This window comes from Rissa tridactyla, chromosome 2, assembly GCF_028500815.1.
Source record: "Rissa tridactyla isolate bRisTri1 chromosome 2, bRisTri1.patW.cur.20221130, whole genome shotgun sequence".
Lineage (NCBI taxonomy): Eukaryota > Metazoa > Chordata > Aves > Charadriiformes > Laridae > Rissa > Rissa tridactyla.
In genome coordinates, this window is record NC_071467.1 from 101,707,131 (window position 1) to 101,726,813 (window position 19,683).

The window sequence follows — 19,683 nt, forward strand, 5'->3', positions numbered from 1 at the left end:
GTTCTTCAATGCTGCCAGGTGATGCCCATGCCTGGGTCTCACACCATTCCCTGGCAGGCAGACGTGCTTTGGCTGCACCCTGTTACCTGCTGGGCCTAAAGCCAGGCACTGCATGCCACGGATGGCAGAAGCCAGGATGATGGGGCTCAAGCCATGAGAGGTGATCTTGTTCCTCCTCCTCCTCCTGCGCTGACTGCGCTGCCTGCTCCTGGGAGGTGCCTTCCTCCTCCACACTTGCAGGACGCAGCTCTGGGGCGTCCCACGCCAAGGTGGGCAGCCATCCGCCTTGCTCCTCTTCCTTCCAGCCATGTTTGGCACGGGAGGGCCAGGAAGCTCAGCAAACTGGGGGCCAGCTGCATAGACCCCTGCTTCTATAGGTGCCCAGCAACAGGCAGTGAGGTGGCTGCTGACATCAGGAGGCCACCCTGATGTCGATTCTGACTCATGCCTGTGGCCAAATATGGCAGGTTTGGGCATGGGGGGCCTGCGGCCTGAAATGTGCCCAAATGTGGGCAGAAGGATGAGGGTCCATGGGGCAGAGGGCCCCTTGCCTGGGGCTTGCTCCCCTCTCCCATCATGCTTGCCCAGGAGAAAGGCTGTCCCTTGGAGACAGGGACCATCCTCCAGCTCCCACCATCACCCCTGGCCTCCAGCCCCCTCCTCATCCCACACGTTCACAGAAGGACAAAGGTTGGAAGGGACCTCTGGAGATCAGCTAGTCCAACCCCCCTGACAAAGCACGTTCAACTAGAGCAGCTTGCACAGGAACACGTCCAGGTGGGTTTTGGGTGTCTCCAGACAAGGAGACTCCACCACCTCCCTGGGCAGCCTGTTCCAGTGCTCTGTCACCCTCACTGTAAAGAAGTTCTTCCGTGTATTTGAACGGAACTTCCTATGTTCTAGCTTGTGCCCATTGCCCCTTGTCCTGTCGCTGGGAACCATTGAAAAGATCCTGGCTCCGTCCTCCTTAAACCCACCCTTTAGATACTTGTAAACATTAATCAGGTCCCCCCTCAACCTTCTCTTCTCCAGGCTAAAGAGTCCCAGCTCTTTCAGCCTTTCCTCATAAGGGAGGTGCTCCAGTCCCATAATCATCTTGGTTGCCCTACGCTGGACTCGCTCCAGTAGTTCCCTGTCCCTCTTGAACTGGGGAGCCCAAAACTGGACACAGTACTCCAGTTGTGGCCTCACCAGTGCAGAGTAGAGGGGAAGAATGACCTCCCTCCACCTACTGGCCACAGTCTTCCCTATGCAGCCCAGGATGCCATTGGCCTTCTTGGCGACAAGGGCACACTGCTGGCTCATGGATAATTTGCTGTCTACCAGGACCCCCAGGTCCACTCCTCATGGACAACCTTTCAAGAGAGAAGAACAGGAAAGCCACAGCAGCATTTTCTTACGGCACAAGAGCACAGGAACTCCTCTGCAACTACTGTCCGGAGAAACAGAAGCAGCTGCAATTCTAAACTTCAGTCCTCGGAGACAAAATCTGCTCTCCTGGGTTTGTGAGCACGAGTAGCAAGAAAGACATGCAGAGCAACAATCACAGCAAGCCTCTCGCTTTCTTCATCAACAAACTCAGTCCTTAGGCACAGTCAGAAATGATCGAGCCTCTTCGCATCATGTGCCTGGCCTCAAAAAGGAAACGTTTCTCCTCCAGACGCACACAAACTGAGCAAATAGCGCTATCGGTAATGGTGCTGAGAGGGAGAGAGATTAGGACAGGGAGTTCCAAAGGGAGCACGGGGCAGCTTAACCTGCACAGGGACTGCCACTTCCCATCACACAAAGACCTTTGAAAAGCAGCATTTCCCTGGCACTTTCACCTTTAAAACGCTACATGCACATGAACATGTGCCTCCAGGAAGAGATTTCAGCCAAACATACATTTCCACCTCCCAGGTTTTCCCAGCGTGTTTAATGTTTCCACCATGTGAAGGATTGCAAAACAAGTTTTCCATAGAGCAGAGCAATCAAGAAACAAGAACTTCCTCCCACACCAATCACAAGCTTGTCGCCATCCTTAGTTGGTGAAACTGTGACCCAAGCACACTCGGACAAAGCAGAAAAAACTTTCCTCATTTCACAAGGGCAAGGAAGTAGAATCGCTGTCACCTCAAAGGTACTCAAGGGCAATTTGCATCCATGCATGGTTACACATACATATCTGTAACATATGGTTTTCTCTTGGATTTCAAGGAAAAAGTAAAATGGGATGGAAGCTGGCTTGCTTTCTAACATCTAGAGGGATGGACGGAATGGAGCCCAGGGAGACAGGCAGTCGGGGCAGAGCAGCCTGCGCAGGGAATCCTCCCAGTTTCACTTGGGCACAGCAAGGCCCTTGGAAAAACACACAGACACCTGCCCCTTTGACAAGCCTCACTTTGCCCTAAGACACTGCATGTAATAAGCAACTAAAGGTGATTTGCTGATCAAACAAGTTAAGCAAGAGGAACGAACCCATTGTGGCAGTCTTGAGAACTCCCTGTTTAACCAGAAGAGACATGCCCACAATGTTATCTTGCTACACCAACATGGGAACTCCTGTTTGACAAAAAGCTTAACCACAATGTTATCAGAATGTATTGTTTTGAGCTGATTCTGTGACCAACATTTTATCTAAACTACCTCAAGCAAGAAGCTACAGAGGGGCGTACCGAAGATGTCGAAACCGACCTCCGTGAAGATAAAAAGAGCTGCTCAGCTTGCTTGAATTTGCGAGCCTTTGGTGGAGCTGCGACTCCCCGGCCGCCCAGCGCTGCTTTTGCCTTCCTACCTCAATAAATATTTATTGAATCTAAGTTGGACTCGATTTATTTTAAATTCAACTATAACACTGGCACATCACTGTTGGGGACGCAGGTGACAATCCCAGCTGTCGCTGACTCAAACCCCAAACCAAAATGGCCCGTAGGTGCCTTTTGGAGCAAACCTTGGGGAAGGTTCAGCGTGCAGAGACCCCAGCGGCTTTCCTCCTCTTGCCTGTTAGTCTGAGCACCATTCCTCTCCCCAAAACATGCCAGAATTAACCTTTTTCTGAAGGCTGCTCAGGATACAGTCAGAAAAAGCCTTTTGCTGCAACAGCCTGGACATATTTGCCACTTGCAGGGGAAGAAACCCATCTCTTCTACCCCGCTTTTTCATTTTCATTAGCAGGCACCGCGGACTCCATCTGGAGTGGTCTAAGTGGACCACAGCGGTTCAAGGATATAAATCAGGTGGAACATGAGAGAGAGGTGCCTGCCAGCAGACTTGGTGTTCTAGAAGTCCAACCAGTGGGATGGTGGCGCTTCCAGGTGCTGCACGGGGCTGTGGAGGAGCCGGCACAAACACTGGAGCTTCTCCAAGCTTGGGAAAAGGACACAAGCTCTTTGGGGGGCTCTTGGCAGAGGAAGGGAGAGCCCCAGATGATCTCCCGTGGCTGCCCATCTCCAAAGCTGGCTCTTTCTCCTTGACAGTCTGCTCAGCCTCCTCTCCCTCTCCCTCTCCTCCAATTTTGGTGCCCAACCCCCCCGCCCTCCTCCAGCCAGTCCCAGCCTCTGCTCTGGCAGCCGGGGGCTCAGTCATGGCCATAACCATCTTTTTCCACTGGCCATGTGCAGAGCTCAAAGCAGCCCAGGCCTCACCTCCAGACTCCTTGGCCCTCCATGCTTTATGGACAACTCATCATTTTCACCAGAATGCAGGAAGCCCAGGAAAACCCGGGAAAGTCTCCTGTGTTTCCTGGCCAGATGCAGCCTGCTGTAGATCAGGTCTTCTAGCCTCTTTGAAGCCTTCAAGCAGCCCTGGGACAGACGGGAGCCTGCGCTGCCTGTGAGCATCCTTGTCCTTTGGCGTGACAGCACGGGATGCACCACACACAGCTTAATTTTCTTTTAATCCTCCATCAATTCCTGTGACTTTTGGAAATGATTCCGCTATTGACTAGACACTGGATCCCTTTTGGGCAGGTACGGTGTTGACAGGAGAGAGAGGAATATTCAAAAGCGGCGTAAAACTGCTGCGACTGGGCAATGTTGTGGGTCCGTGTAGACTCATGACGGCTGCTGTAAAAGACCTGGATCTGGGTATTTTCAGACGGGCAGCTTATGATCCAGAGGAATGCTGGATTAACAGACAGCCAGAATGTAGAGCTGCGACAGAAAGATGGACAGCTTTTGGCAGGATATTTTTGTACTCGGGTATCTGAATGTATCTCCTGAAATTGCAGTTTAGTCAACGAGGCAAACCTGGGTGACGTGTGGGAAATTGGCCCCCCTGCTTAACATCAGCCTCACGGTTTCACCCTGGTTTTCCTTTTCTGATTCTGAGCTAAAATTCTGGAGGCTTTGGGACAAACTGTGTCTCAGGTGTCCGTCAGAACTGGATATGCCCCAGCACAACCAGGAACGGCAGTTTTGTAGTTTTAGTAAATTTGCGGTGCTTGGAGTTGTAGTCACAATTAGGGAACCCAGTTTAATTACTTGAAGAAGTGGAGATGATGGAAATAGCCTACTTACTTTGGTGTGGTACCCAGAGCACAAGGGGTTTGGGGACCACTTACTACTGTGTGCAGTTGATAACTTCTTGCTTGAGGGTCACTGAGCGTGTGAATTTGCCTGTTTTACCCAGGCCAGTTCTCCTCGACTTTGTAGCTTTTAGGTACGTCACGAGCCCTTCACCTGAAAAGCTGCTCCGGATGCTCTGGTGGGACCAAAGCTTCATCCATTTTGGTGTCCCCTGCTGTCTCTCTGCATCAGGGTGCTCATGGGTGCTTGCCCTGGAAGTCCTGCTCTGTGTGCTCTGCAGAGCACCCGTGGGCCATTTACAATATTATCTAACGATTATTGCTGGATTTAGCAACTACTTCAAAAAGGGTGTGGTTGCTGCAACAATTAGTGGTGTCCCTGGTCATGCAGTGATTCACCTCAACACGGTTGGCTCCAGGCAGGGAGCGAGAGCGGGCGTAGATGGAGCTGGGAGCGTGCAAGGAGCAGAGAGCAGGGCTGGTCCGAGGGGGTGTGCGTGTCCTGCGGAGGGGCAGAGGTCGGCTTGCTTTAATTGCAATTATTTTCTCTGGTTTAGCTATAGAAAAGCAATGTGTGTGCTGAACTTTTCGTTTCGGTTTGATGAAGTTGATTCTTCACCTGGCTAAAGGAAGACATGTCTTTTAAAGTGAAATCAATCGTGTGTCTACACGAAAGAGTTGGAGTTCCCTTTAAAGGCAGATGTTTGGCAGCAGAGGCATGGCTTTCTCATGGAGGCCAGCTCCATGTGAGCGTGTGCACAGAGCGCAGGAGCTGGGAAAAGGAGAGGAAGCTGAGAAAGGCAATGAGAAGACAGATGTATGCGCTGAGTATTTGATGAGCCATCCACAGGGCTCACAGTTAATCTAACGCGGTAAGGTGAAGCAAATGCAAACATTTCCTCTGGATACGGTGGGCCACAGAGGTGCTCACAGCAGACCTGGTGGGTGTTTTCCCAAATTGGAGAGAAACCCCCTTAGGCTAGCCAGAGCGGATGCCCGAGGGCTGTACTGGGTTGCCCACTGATGGCACCGGGGGTTGTCCAGGGTGGGATCAAGTTGCCCAGGAAGGGCACTAGGTTGCCCAGAGTGTGCACTGAGTTGCACAGCGAGGGCCAATAGGTTGTCCAGGGCAGGCAGTAGGATGCGTGAGGTCACTGAGCACCCTGTGCCCCTGGCAACGCTGCCCCGGTTCTGTGTCACGGACGGCATTGGGGATGCTGCAGTGTCTGGCAGTGCTGCCACCGAACCCGAGAGCACCACAGTGAGTAGCAGCCCCCCTTGGCCCCCGCAAGCCTCTGGAGGCTCAGGGTGAGTATGTACTTTGGCTGGGAGGGGAGGACTGAAAAAGCAAGCATTTCTCCTAATGCTCCCCAGTACCTCTTCTGTTGCCCAGACGTACCCAAAGTAGGTGGTCGGGGGCTCCCATCGTGTGTCTGTGTTCAGGGGTGGCAGAAAGTGTCACCCTGGGATGGCTTATCCCCAGGGGGATGCAGGGGCTTTTACTTCAGCTGGAAATGCAGGGAAAGGTGACTGTGGTCCATTCCCAAGGGGTTTTCCTCTCTTTCCTAAACAAAAGGGAACTGGCACTCACAGTGGTCTTTGTTGGGCCTGAGCACAGACATTTCTCCCTCAGTTCTGCCAAACTGGCTCGCAGGGTCGTGATTGTGAAAGCTTTTTAGCTTTCTTTGGAGGGTGAGAGTTTCCCGCTGCCTGTCCCACAGCCTCTTCGGCCAGGCTGGATCCTGGGGCGAGACTCGGTGCCCGCGGCTCTGCTGCTGCTCTCAAGTCAGGCCCCGGGGCAGCCCATGCCAGCATGGCCAAAACTGGGCAAGGCTTGTAACTGGAGTCCTCAAAGTTCAGTGATTTCCCAGCTGCAGGCTGTGCACTTGTGCCCTCTGACTCATCCTGATTTTCCTGGGATTTGCCCTAACTAAAGGACCCGTTATTCTCCTGCATTCGCTGTTCATTTATTTAGTAGCTGCATTTGGAGACAGTGTTCTTCTGAATGCATCAAACCGTTATGGGCAGGTTTATTCCCTGCAAACACGCCATTTTTAAAGGAATGGAGTGGCTTTCGTGCTGTTACAAATAGGATTGAGCGCAAGTTTTATGTCCTACCCCACTCCCATCCAGGGATCTTATGTCCTAATCTTTCACTGGGGCTCTGAGCCAGGCTGGGAGCAGTGGGGATGGGATGGTGTTAGGAGAAGGGCACGTCCAGCTGGCTACGGCAGCCACAGGGACTTATTCCTGCCCGTGGGTGACACTTGCAACCTTACAAGAGCTTCCCACCGAGCATAACTTACCCTCCTGAGTGTTTGTCCTCACATTCGGTGTGTTAGGTGCAGTTGGTGGCCCTCTGCATTATGTTTCTGATAACAACTGACTGATAACCTCAATCTGAAAAGAGCAATAGCACCCACAGTTCTTGGTATCAAAATCTTCACGTGTGGCCATTCCTCCTAGGGCTACTGCAAGGCTGGTGTTTACAAAGCCCTCTGAAAGGACTTGGTGGGATATCTCCTTTCCAAGCGCAGTGATTTTACATCAGGTGAGCCATGGACATTTTTCTTCTTTTGCAAGACAGAGATGGCTGTTCTTTTGAGGCTGAAATAGATTCCGGGGGAGGGGACGGGGTGTGTGTGTGTGTGTGTGTGTGTTCAAATTTGGATATAGTCCTGCAAAGCTCTGCTCACCTGCAGACTGCTCACTTGAGCATTTAATGCAAGTGAATATGGAGGGATGAGGATGGAGTCCCTCACCCACAAATCGCGCTGGGCTGGTAGCAGCTGTGTGTCCAAAGGGGCGCAGCTCTTGGGGCTGGTAATGGCACTTTGAAAGAGAAAATGACACGTGGAGTACTAGAAGATCAGCAGATACCAAACCCAGCCAAAAGAAGCAGATGAACAGCAGAGAATCAGCAGCTACAGTTTCACGGGACTGACAGACTGAAGGAAAATGAGGGCACAATATCTGTCACTCTCTTGAGCAGCCATGATTTGGTTTTTTCCCCATTTCAAGACCTGATGCGAGATATGAGCAACAAAGTCAGATCTTTCTCTAGATACAAATGCTTGGGACGCTGTCAGAAGGGATTTGCTTACAAGAGTTTTGGGTCTGCACAGGCAATGTGTAGGTGCTGTGTGCATCGCTGTTTGTGTTCCAAGTTGCACGTGTTGCTGTAAGAAGGAAGGCAAGTGCAGGAGCTTACTGAGTGCGGTTGTCTTCTCTCTGTTCCTCTGTGCAGGACACGTACCTGAAGAGCAGTGTTCAAGAATGCAGCCTGGTCGATCTCCCTTAACGGCAACGTACGCCCATCCACGATCAACACCTAGCAAGTTTCTGCCTGCCATCAGTGCCATGGCTTCAAGCTATAAGGCCCATTTTCCTTACTACCCGCTGCCTCAGAGCTCCGGCCTCCCCTGGATGCCCAGCACCTACTACAAACCAGCTGCCATCAACCCAACTTTGGCTCCCTTTTCCAAAAGTTCCCAGGGGATGACCGCCAGCAAGAAGCTTCCTGTCATTGCCAACAGAACAACCTTCATCACCCGGTACACCCCTGAGGACTGGCACAGGTCCAACCTGACCAACTACACAGAGTCAGAAACTTGCCAGCACAACGCGGGCTGAGAGTCTGAGAGTTGATACCTCCCGCATGATTCAGGATAAATATCAGCAGACAGAGAAAACACAAGGAGAAAGCACCAAAAACCTGGGAGTTCGTGTCCATGATATTGGATTTTGGAAATCGGAGCTCTGCCGTGAGCTGGGTGAGATGATCGGGGAGACCAACGCCCTCACGGACTTGAAGAAAAGGCTGGAGAGAGCCTTGGCCGAGACGGAGGCCCCTCTCCAGGTAAGCACCCTGTGCAGTGGCCTGCAAGCTGTAGCCCACTGCTGAAACATCTGCAGCCACTCAGACGTCCAGTTAAGTTTCACTGCAGCTCCGTAACATCTAGAAAGCTTTTAGGAAGAGACCATTAGTTAGTGATCAACAAATCCCTTGCCATCTGCTGCATCTCCTATCAGCACATTCTGAGCCCACCAGAACCAAATATTTTTATAAGCGGCACATCCAAAATCCTGGTTTGGGAGACACAAGCTCAGGTCTTGCTACAAGGCTCTGGCGAGGTCAGCATGAAGGCTGACACAGGGCCGTGCATTCAGCTGTGGTTGCACCAGGGACACGTGTGCTCCCTCATGTTGCTTTAACGCTGATGTTGCAGCTCGGCTGCTCATTGTCAGCTAAACCAGCTGCCCGGGGCACTTTTTTCTTCCATTTTCTTCCCATCTTGAGATGGGGCCCGTCCCTCTAGAGAACCCTGCCCCTGCAGCCAACAGTCATGGCATGTCCCCAACAGGCCGCTCAGGAGTGCTTGCTTCAGCGGGAGAAGAGGATGGGCATCGACCTCGTCCATGATGACGTGGAGAAACAGCTCTTCACAGTAAGCTTGGCATCTCAGATCATGTGTGAAAGCTATTTTTACGTAAACTGCCCCGAGGAGGCTTTGCAGCCTTGTTCCCTACCTGGCTCCTTACTGCTGGCGAGGTGCTCAACCCTTCCAACCCCCAAAACCTGCTGGGCCAGGGAACGGTGTTCCCCCACGCAGCAGCTCTCTTAGTTGGTCTAATAAAAGAGATGACATCATTACATGTTTTGCCTTTGCCCAGGAAGTGGATGTCATCAGATCATGCCAGGAGAGGATGCAGCAGTACCTGGATAAGGCAAAAGCCCAGCTCGCGTAAGGAGAAGCTCCTTATCTCATGCCGTAGGGCCGATGGGCCTTTGCAGTTGGGATGTGAACCCCCAGCAGACCCCGACCTCTACCCACATCCCGCAGCTGTAAAACCCACGCAGGCTCCATGGGAAGCGGGCGGTGATGCTCATGGGAGGACAGAGCTGCCCGGGCGGGAGCTGCGGGGAAGTGGAACGGGGAGGAAGCCGTTCCACCCGTACATCCCCACCGATGGCTGTTGTTTGCATGTTGAAGGTCCAACAGGGCGGCCCAGCACGAGCTGGAGAGAGACCTGGCCAACAAGCAGGCGGCCCACCGCATCGATGACAAGTGCCACCACCTGAGGAACACCTCCCACGGCATCAGCTACTACCGAGGGGTGGAGCGGGTCGATGCCACGTGAGTGCACACTGGGTGGCACGCAAGCAGCAAGCTGTCCCGGGGATGTGCGGTGCCTTTCCCTGGCAGGGAGCTGCTGGTCCCCAGCCCACTGTAAAGGCAGGTCCGTCCTGCCTGGAGACACCGGCTTCAGAGAGGCCATTTCTCTCTGCTCTATTATTATTATTATTATCATCATCATTATTATTCTCATTCTTATTCTATTGTTGCTGTTCTTTTCCTTTCTGTTATTGTTCTTCTATTTAACTGTCTTTTATCTCCACACACAAGTTTTCCCTTCCCTTCCCTTTCCCCTCCTATTCTCCTTCTTCTCCTTGGGTTTCTGGAGGAAAGGGGGAGAACTGCACGAGTGGCTGCATGGTCCTAGCTGCCGGCTGGGGCTAAAACACGACCTATGGTCAAAATAAAAGCACAGATTAAAGCTACATTTGACCCACGCTGCTCCCTGGCAGGGTCCTTGCCTGCCCACGTCCAGCTTCAGCAGCAGGGGCTTACCAGGGGCCTCTCCTTCCTCCCAGGATCTCGGTGCCGGAGTCCTGGGCCAAGTTCACAGACGGCAACATCCTCCGCTCCCAGAGCGAACGGGCGGCCTCTGCCAAGCTGCGGGACAACACCAGGAACCTGCTGGAGGTGACGGCCAACGAGATGCGGTGCCAGTTCAACAGGGTGAACGTCGCCTTCACCAGCCGCATCGCCGAGACAGCGGACGCCAAGAGCAAGATTCAGACCCACCTGGCCAAGGTAGCCTGAACCCCTCCCTTTGGGTGTGACACTGTCACTTCCCAGGGACACCTCCGAAGCAGGACCCTCCACGCAGACCTGGCCCAAGGAGAGGAACGGTGGCCGCAGGAAGCTGGTTATAGTGTCATTTTCTGTTAGAAACTCCAAGTCCTGGGGACTTTCTTCTTGGAGCAGGAGGAGCTGGCACTGTGATTTCATCTCAAGGGATCCTGTCTTTTGCTAGCGCATCCTAACTGACAGCCTGGCAGCACAGGGATTTCCAGCAGAAAAGGCCACCGCTGGTTGCATCTCCTGGGAGTTACTTCAGAAGCGCTGGCTGCCCTGCAGAGAGTCTTTGCTGGGCCTCTGCTGGGCTGCCTGCCGGGGGGTTCGCAGGCTTGCTTCTCCCCCAAGGACGTGCTTTCACTCTCAGTGCTCTGTGGTTGCTGCACGGGTATCCGTGTGCTTGCTCTGCCAAGCAGAGGAAGTGGAGAGCAGTGACGGGCACCTGGCTCGGACCAGTGGGTCTCATGGAAAGCCTCCTGAAAAGTGCTCCACACCGTATTGATTCACTGAACGGAGACTGGGCTGGCAGTGTTGCGGGCTGGTGCCACGTCCTTCAGTGAAAAATGAAAATTTTTCATGCCTGAAAAACCTTCCCTCTCTGAGTTGCTATTGATGGATGATCAGTTTCTGCAAGCAGTAGCTTTGGGAAGCTGGTAACTCACTGTGTCCATCACTGCTCCAACACCTCCTCTGACGTGACAGCACCAGCAAAGACAGGCTTGTTTTTTCTGCAGACGGACAGGAGAAAAAGGAAATTATGTTGTCACTTGAGAAGTGTCGTGGTTTAGCCTCAGACAGCAACAAAGAACCACGTGTCGCTCGCTCGTGCCTTCCAAACACAGGAAGAATCGTAAGAAAAGGCAAGACTCTTGGGTTGAGACAAAGGCAGTTTAATAGAACAGCAAAGGGAACAGGCAAACAACAACAACAACAACAACACGGATAGGGGAATATACAAACGCGATTACGGAACCGCCGCTCCCCCGCCGCTCGCCGCTCGCCGGCCGGACCCGGGCCGCCCCAGCCCGCTTTTAAGCAGCAACTTCCTGCCCCCTCCCCCGGCAGCTCAGGGTGGGCGTGGCTCACATGGCATGGAATACCAGGAAAAGTTAACCCTATCCCCACCGGAACCAGGACATTATCCACCCCTTATTCCATACCATCTATGCCATGCCCAGCAGGTTCCAATGAATTGCCACCACTTTCCCCTGTGCCTTACTTGTAGTACAACTGATAGCAATTAACAGCACACAATCTGATTCATTGGCTATTCTCGCCCAAAATCAGATCTCCATGAGGTACACATCGGACTTCCCCATCCTTCCGCATCACCCACCAAGTGCACCCAGGTCCTTGGGCAAAAGCAATCCCACGGATGGGTTTGCCTTTGCCTGAGGCAGGACTAACCCAGACTGTCTTCCCTAGCATATTCTTCATGTGCACTACGGGGACTTTATCCCCTTCTACAGTACGTGGAAGTTTTGATTGGGCAGGGCCAGCCCGATTGTTAGATCCCCTGGTGTTAACTAGCCAGGTAGCTTTTGCTAAATGCGTATCCCAGTGTTTGAAAGTCCCACCACCCATTGCTCTCAGTGTAGTTTTTAACAGTCCATTGTATCGTTCTATCTTCCCAGAGGCTGGGGCGTGATAGGGGATGTGATACACCCACTCGATACCATGCTCTTTGGCCCAGGTGTCTATGAGGCTGTTTCGGAAATGAGTCCCATTGTCCGACTCAATTCTCTCTGGGGTACCATGTCGCCACAGGACTTGCTTTTCAAGGCCCAGGATAGTGTTCCGGGCAGTGGCATGGGGCACAGGGTATGTTTCCAGCCATCCAGTGGTTGCTTCCACCATTGTGAGCACATAGCGCTTGCCTTGACGGGTTTGTGGCAGCGTGATATAATCAATCTGCCAGGCCTCCCCATATTTGTATTTCAGCCATCGCCCTCCATACCAAAGAGGCTTCAAACGCTTGGCTTGTTTGATCGCAGCGCATGTCTCACATTCATGGATGACCTGTGCAATAGTGTCCATGGTCAAGTCCACCCCTCGGTCACGAGCCCATCTATATGTCGCATCTCTCCCTTGATGGCCTGAGGAGTCATGGGCCCACCGAGCTATGAATAGTTCACCCTTATGTTGCCAGTCCAGATCCACCTGAGCCACTTCAATCCTAGCGGCCCGATCCACCTGCTGGTTGTTCTGATGTTCCTCCGTGGCCCGATTCTTTGGTACGTGGGCATCTACATGGCGTACTTTCACAACCAGATTCTCTATCCGGGCAGCAATATCTTGCCATAGGTCAGCAGCCCAGATGGGTTTGCCTCTACGCTGCCAGTTGCCCTGCTTCCACTGCTGTAACCATCCCCACAGAGCATTTGCCACCATCCATGAGTCAGTGTAGAGATAAAGTACTGGCCATTTTTCTCGCTCAGCAATGTCCAAAGCCAGCTGAATAGCCTTCACCTCTGCAAACTGGCTCGATTCACCCTGTCCCTCACTGGCTTCTGCAACCCGTCGTGTAGGACTCCACACAGCAGCCTTCCACTTTCGATGTTTTCCCACAATACGGCAAGACCCATCAGTGAACAGGGCATATTTCTTCTCATTTTCTGGCAGTTTATTATATGGTGGGGCCTCTTCTGCACGCGTCACCTCCTCCTCTGGTGACATTCCGAAATCCTTGCCTTCTGGCCAGTCCATGATCACTTCCAGAATTCCCGGGCGACTGGGGTTTCCCATTCGAGTTCGCTGCGTGATCAGTGCAATCCACTTACTCCATGTAGCATCGGTTGCATGATGTGTGGTGGGGACCCTTTCTTTGAACATCCAACCCAGCACCGGCAGTCGAGGTGCTAAGAGGAGCTGTGCTTCTGTACCAACCACTTCCGAAGCAGCTCGAACCCCTTCATATGCTGCCAATATCTCTTTTTCTGTTGGAGTGTAGCGGGCTTCGGATCCTCTGTATCCACGACTCCAAAACCCTAGGGGTCGACCTCGAGTCTCCCCTGGTGCTTTCTGCCAGAGGCTCCAGGTAGGGCCGTTCTCCCCGGCTGCAGTGTAGAGCACATTTTTAACATCTTGTCCTGCCCGGACTGGCCCCAGGGCCACTGCATGGACTATTTCCTGTTTGATTTGTTCAAAAGCTTGTCGTTGCTCAGGACCCCATTTAAAATCATTCTTCTTCCGGGTTACTTGATACAGAGGGCTTACAATTTGACTGTAATCTGGGATATGCATTCTCCAAAAACCCACAATACCTAAGAAAGCCTGTGTTTCCTTTTTACTAGTTGGTGGAGACATAGCTGCTATTTTGTTGATCACATCCATTGGAATCTGACGGCGTCCATCTTGCCATTTTATTCCTAAAAACTGGATCTCCTGCGCAGGTCCCTTGACCTTACTTCGCTTTATAGCAAAACCAGCGTTCAGAAGGATTTGGACTATTTTACTCCCTTTCTCAAAAACTTCTTCTGCTGTGTTTCCCCATACAATGATGTCATCAATGTACTGCAGATGTTCTGGAGCTTTACCCTGTTCCAGTGCAGTCTGGATCAGTCCATGGCAAATGGTGGGACTGTGTTTCCACCCCTGGGGCAGTCGATTCCAGGTGTATTGGATGCCCCTCCAAGTGAAAGCAAACTGTGGCCTGCACTCTGCTGCCAAAGGGATTGAGAAAAATGCATTCGCTATATCAATCGTGGCATACCACTTGGCTGCCTTGGACTCCAGTTCGTACTGGAGTTCTAGCATGTCCGGCACAGCAGCACTCAGCGGTGGCGTGACTTCATTCAGACCACGATAGTCTACAGTTAGCCTCCACTCTCCATTAGATTTTCGCACCGGCCATATGGGACTGTTAAAGGGTGAGCGAGTCTTGCTGATCACTCCTTGAACCTCTAGTTGACGAATCAGCTCATGGATGGGAATCAGAGAGTCTCGGTTAGTGCGATACTGCCGCCGATGCACCGTTGTGGTAGCAATCGGCACCTGTTGTTCTTTGACCCTCAACAACCCCACAACAGAAGAATCCTCCGAGAGACCAGGCAAGGCAGACAACTGTTTAACTTCCTCCGTCTCCAAAGCAGCTATGCCAAAGGCCCAGCGGTACCCTTTTGGGTCCTTAAAATACCCTCTCCTGAGGTAATCTATACCAAGGATGCATGGAGCCTCTGGGCCAGTCACAATGGGATGCTTTTGCCACTCATTCCCAGTTAGGCTCACTTCTGCCTCCAGTACAGTCAACTCTTGGGATCCCCCTGTCACCCCAGAAATACAAATGGGTTCTGCCCCTCTATAGCTTGATGGTATTAAAGTACACTGCGCACCCGTGTCCACTAGAGCCTTATACTCCTGTGGGTCTGATGTGCCAGGCCATCGAATCCACACCGTCCAATAAACCCGGTTATCCCTTTCCTCCACCTGGCCGGAGGCAGGGCCCCCCTAATACTGGTCATAGTATCCATTACTCACTTCTTGCATAAATGACTTGGAAGTTCCTTCAAGAGGATCAGAAGCAAGATCAAGCCTTCTGCTTTGTCTGGGGAACGGCCCACTGGAAACTGGGGCGGCACTTTTCCTGGAGGGATCCCCTTTTGTGGTTGTCCTTCCTTGCAACTCCTGTACCCGTGTCCGCAGGATTGAAGTAGGTTGTCCGTCCCACTTCCTCATGTCCTCTCCGTGGTCCCGCAGGTAGAACCACAGGGTGCCTCGTGGTGTGTACCCTCTGTACTCTCTCTCTTGAGTGGGGAAATGCCTGCTTCTAATAGCTGAGATGCTGGCCCGTGCAGGTGGGGAGTAGGACATATTCTCTTCAAGTTGCTGGACCTTCCGCGACAGTTTCTCCACAGCTGAGACAAGGGGGGAAGAGAGACTTTCTTCATATCGCCGGAGCCGGCCAGCTACCTCATCCACCGTTGGTCCCTCTTCACCTTTCCATTCCATTACTGCCAGGGAGTTGGCATATGACGATGGTGCGCTCCGTACAAACTTCCGCCACATGGGCCTTGTGCATCGCACCTCATCAGGGTCTGTGGGTAAGTCTGCATTGTCCAAGTCATAATAAATCATCTCCCGCACGGCTAATTCTCTCAGGTACTGGATACCTCTTTCCATGGTAGTCCACTTGCTTGGCTGACATACAACATCCTCGCTGAAGGGGTACCTCTCCCTCACGCCTAATAGGAGTCGTTTCCAGAGGCTGAGGGCTTGGGTCTTTTTCCCGATCGCCTTGTCAATGCCGCCTTCCCTAGACAGGGATCCCAGCTGCCTGGCCTCCCTACCCTCTAATTCCAGGCTACTGGCCCCATTATCCCAGCACCGGAGCAGCCAGGTGACAATGTGCTCGCCTGAAAGTCGGCTAAAATCCTTTCGCATATCCCGCAGCTCACTCAAGGATAGGGATCGAGTAATTATCTCTGGTTCTGCCTCTTCCTCCTGCTCTCGTGATGGCCCTGGTTCATCATCATCTCTTACTAAGCGAACTGATTTCTTTGTGTACTTCTTCTTCTGTATGGGGGCAACTGATACTGGCATGGGTTGGTTCCCTGGTTCAGTGGCAGTGGCTACCACGGGGGTTGCAGTAGCCGCAGTGTCTGTCGCAAGGATTGCAGTAGCCGCAGTGTCCGTCGCAAGGATTGCAGCAGCCGCAGGGGCCGCCGCAGCCGCAGGGGCCGCCGCAGGGGCTGCAGCAGGGGCTGCAGCAGCCGCAGGGGCCGCCGCAGGGGCCGCCGCAGGGGCCGCCGCAGGTCTGGTTTCCATCTCTTCCCCTTGAGGGTGCTGCATAATTCTGAGCAGTGCCTGGTAGATACTGGCCAGGGCCCAGCACAGCGCGGTGAGTTGTGCCTCTCTAGAATAGCCACAGCATTTTCCCTTCAAATATTCTACCACTTGATCAGGGTCCTGTAATTGTTCAGGGGTGAAGTCCCAGACCATTGGAGGTGAGTAGTTCTCTAGGTACCTGCCCATGCTCTCCCACATGCCATGCCACCCCTGACTATCCAGCCTCGGAGCAGATCTCCGGGTGGTAGTCTTAAATAGTCGCTTAACCCAAAACAAGACCTGGAACGTATTCAGGAGACATAGCACTACGAACACGCTAGTTTGAGTATCCCAAGGATATTCAAAATTCTCAAAAGCTGTCATACCTGACCCGAAGGAGAAAAGGGAGGCAAAAGGGCTGGGGAAATTATTAACAAATCCTGAGAGACGGTGTCCAATGTACGGACAGGACAGCAAAACCGCATAAACACCCCAAAATAGCCATCTGAACAGTGATGTTATCATATCATAAACAGATATCGCACAGGACAGCAGAATGATAATCCTCATCCCTGTTCCAGACATGGTAAACAGCATCGCAGGGAGTACATAAGCCATATAGGAATTTATGTAACACAGCCATGAGAACAAACCAAGCAACATGATGACCAGTGACTACTTACCTAATAAAATAAATGCATACAAAAAAAAAAAAAACCAAAACCGTTTTTTCCACGTTCTAGTTGGATTCTGTCGTTATCTCAACCCTTCGAGCCCCACGTTGGGCGCCAAAAAGGACTGTCGTGGTTTAGCCTCAGACAGCAACAAAGAACCACGTGTCGCTCGCTCGTGCCTTCCAAACACAGGAAGAATCGTAAGAAAAGGCAAGACTCTTGGGTTGAGACAAAGGCAGTTTAATAGAACAGCAAAGGGAACAGGCAAACAACAACAACAACAACAACACGGATAGGGGAATATACAAACGCGATTACGGAACCGCCGCTCCCCCGCCGCTCGCCGCTCGCCGGCCGGACCCGGGCCGCCCCAGCCCGCTTTTAAGCAGCAACTTCCTGCCCCCTCCCCCGGCAGCTCAGGGTGGGCGTGGCTCACATGGCATGGAATACCAGGAAAAGTTAACCCTATCCCCACCGGAACCAGGACAAGAAGGTATTTTTTCATTCATCCGTGTGTTTCTTTTTTGCGGCAGACGCTGCGGGAAATCTTCCAAATGGAGATGAACATGGAAGCCATCCAAAAAGCCATGAGGGACCAAGGACCTCCGTTCAAAGTGGCTCAGACCCGGCTGGAAGAGCGCACACGGAGACCAAACATGGAGCTGTGCCGGGACACTGCCCAGCTCCGGTAAGGCAGGAGCACGGGGCCGGTAGGGTCCTTGAGGAGTCCCGGGTAGTAGCACTCAGGAACATCACTGGATGACAAAACTAGTCATGGGATGTTTTTCCTAAATAGTCCTTCCAGAAGGGCTCTGCTCTAATCAAAAGGAATGAGCAGGTTTCCCAGCCTTTGGGTGCTGGCAGAGCTCTGCACCCACAAAGGAGGCTGTACACCATGGCTGTACACCATGGCCTGATGCCACCCCGTGAGGGGCTGGGTTTTTCCCACTTGGGTAAACCTCATCTTCTCTCCTGCCTGCTTCCCAGCAGTTGGATGTGCTCAGTTTTTTAGGATAAGCCTTTACTCTCCAAAAGGCTTGCGCTGAGAGCACTTAGGTCCTTCCTTTTGGGGAACCTCCAGGAAGGGTGCACCCTCTGGAGAAGGAGTAAGGGCTGTCCTCACCTCCCCTGGGGACAAACCCTTTCAAGGACATTGTGAGCTCTGTGGGATTGCACCCCGAGGGGCTGTGGAGGAGCAGGCTGCCCTGAGTGCCCAGCAGCATCCCCTGTGAGGCACCCCAAACTTCACACCTCCTCCGGGGAGCCTGCTGGGCAAGACTCCAGATGGAGCCTTTTAGAAGCAAGTGAAACCCAGCCCCAGAGCCTGTTTAGCATCTCGCACACCGTTGTTTTCTCCATCCTCCACTTGTTTCCCATTCAATTTTTGCCTCTCCCAGCTGTCCTGTTTCGCTCTGTGTGCATCCGTGGGTGTGGGCAGGACCCCTGCACAGGGAAATCCAGGAGGGGGACCCAACAAACCTGCAAAACCAAAGGGGAACAGGACACCACAGCTGCTCATCCCTCTTCTCGGTGGCACGAGCTGCTCTGGGAGACGTGCCTGCGCGTTGCCAAAGCCTTCGCGCAGACTTAGCCATGCCTCCCCGCTGAGGTCTGGAGGAGCTCTGCCCTCAGCTTTCCCATGCATCTGCCAGAAACAGGGGGTCCGAGTTAGTCTGAGCACGCTGAAGGGGGAAATCCTGTGCCCAAGGCGCCCTTCAGCAGGGCCAGGCTCGAAACCACCCTCGTGACGGGACCGTTAACGAGGGTTCCTTGCTGTTTTCCAGCCTTGTCAATGAGGTCCACAAAATCGACGAGACGGTCCAGAGCCTTCAGCAGCAGCTGAGAGACACCGAGGACACCCTGCAAATGTTGGCTCATGCCAAGTCGGTCTTGCAGCATGACCTGGCCGTCAAAGCCAACTCGCTCTTCATCGACCAGGAGAAGTGCATGGGGATGCGCAAGACCTTTCCCAGCACTGCGTGGCTGCTGGATTCTGTTTAGGCTGGGCTCAGCCAACCTCATGTTCTCTGTTGCAGGAGGGATCCCCAGTGTTGATAAGATGCTTTGAAAATCCATGATTAGATTTTCACTTCCTGATGAAAGCCCCGAGTAGAAATTAAACGCTCATTTTGTGTGTTAAATTTTGTGGTTAAATGGCAGTACTCCAGGTGGGGTCTCACGAGAGCAGAGTAGAGGGGGAGAATCACCTCTCTCAACCTGCTGGCCACGCTTCTTTTGATGCAGCCCAGGATGGGATTGGCCTTCTGGGCTGCAAGTGCACATCGTTGGCTCATGTTCAGCTTTTCATCAACCAGCACCCCCAAGTCCTTTTCCGCAGGGCTGCTCTATCACATCAACCCCCAGCCTGTATTGATAAGGAGGATTGTCCCGACCCAAGTGCAGGACCTTGCACTCGGCCTTCTTGAGTTTCATGAGGTTCGCTCAGGCCCACCTCTCTGGCTTGTCCAGGTCCCTCTGGATGACAACCCGTCCCTCTGGCATGTCAACCGCACCATTCAGCTTGGTGTCACCTGCAAACTTGCTGAGGGTGCACTTGATCCCACTGTCTAAATCATTGATGAAGATATTAAACAGCACTGGTCCCAGTACGGATCCCTGAGGGACACCGCTTGTCACTCCTCTCCATCTGGACATCGAGCCATTGACCACCACCCTCTGGATGCGACCACCCAGCCAGTTCCTTACCCACTGAACAGTCCGCCCATCAAATGCGTATCTATCCAACTTAGAGAGAAGGGTGTTGTGGGGAACCGTGTCAAAGGCCTTGCAGGGGTCCAAATAGGTGATATCCGTA

The 19,683-nt window shown here is 52.7% G+C and overlaps 1 pseudogene; it reads left to right on the top strand.

Moving 5' to 3' along the window:
* The first annotated feature begins 6,991 nt into the window (after nucleotides 1-6,991).
* On the top strand, nucleotides 6,992-18,869 carry LOC128906120 (tektin-3-like; annotated as a pseudogene).
* Nucleotides 18,870-19,683: the final 814 nt, after the last annotated feature.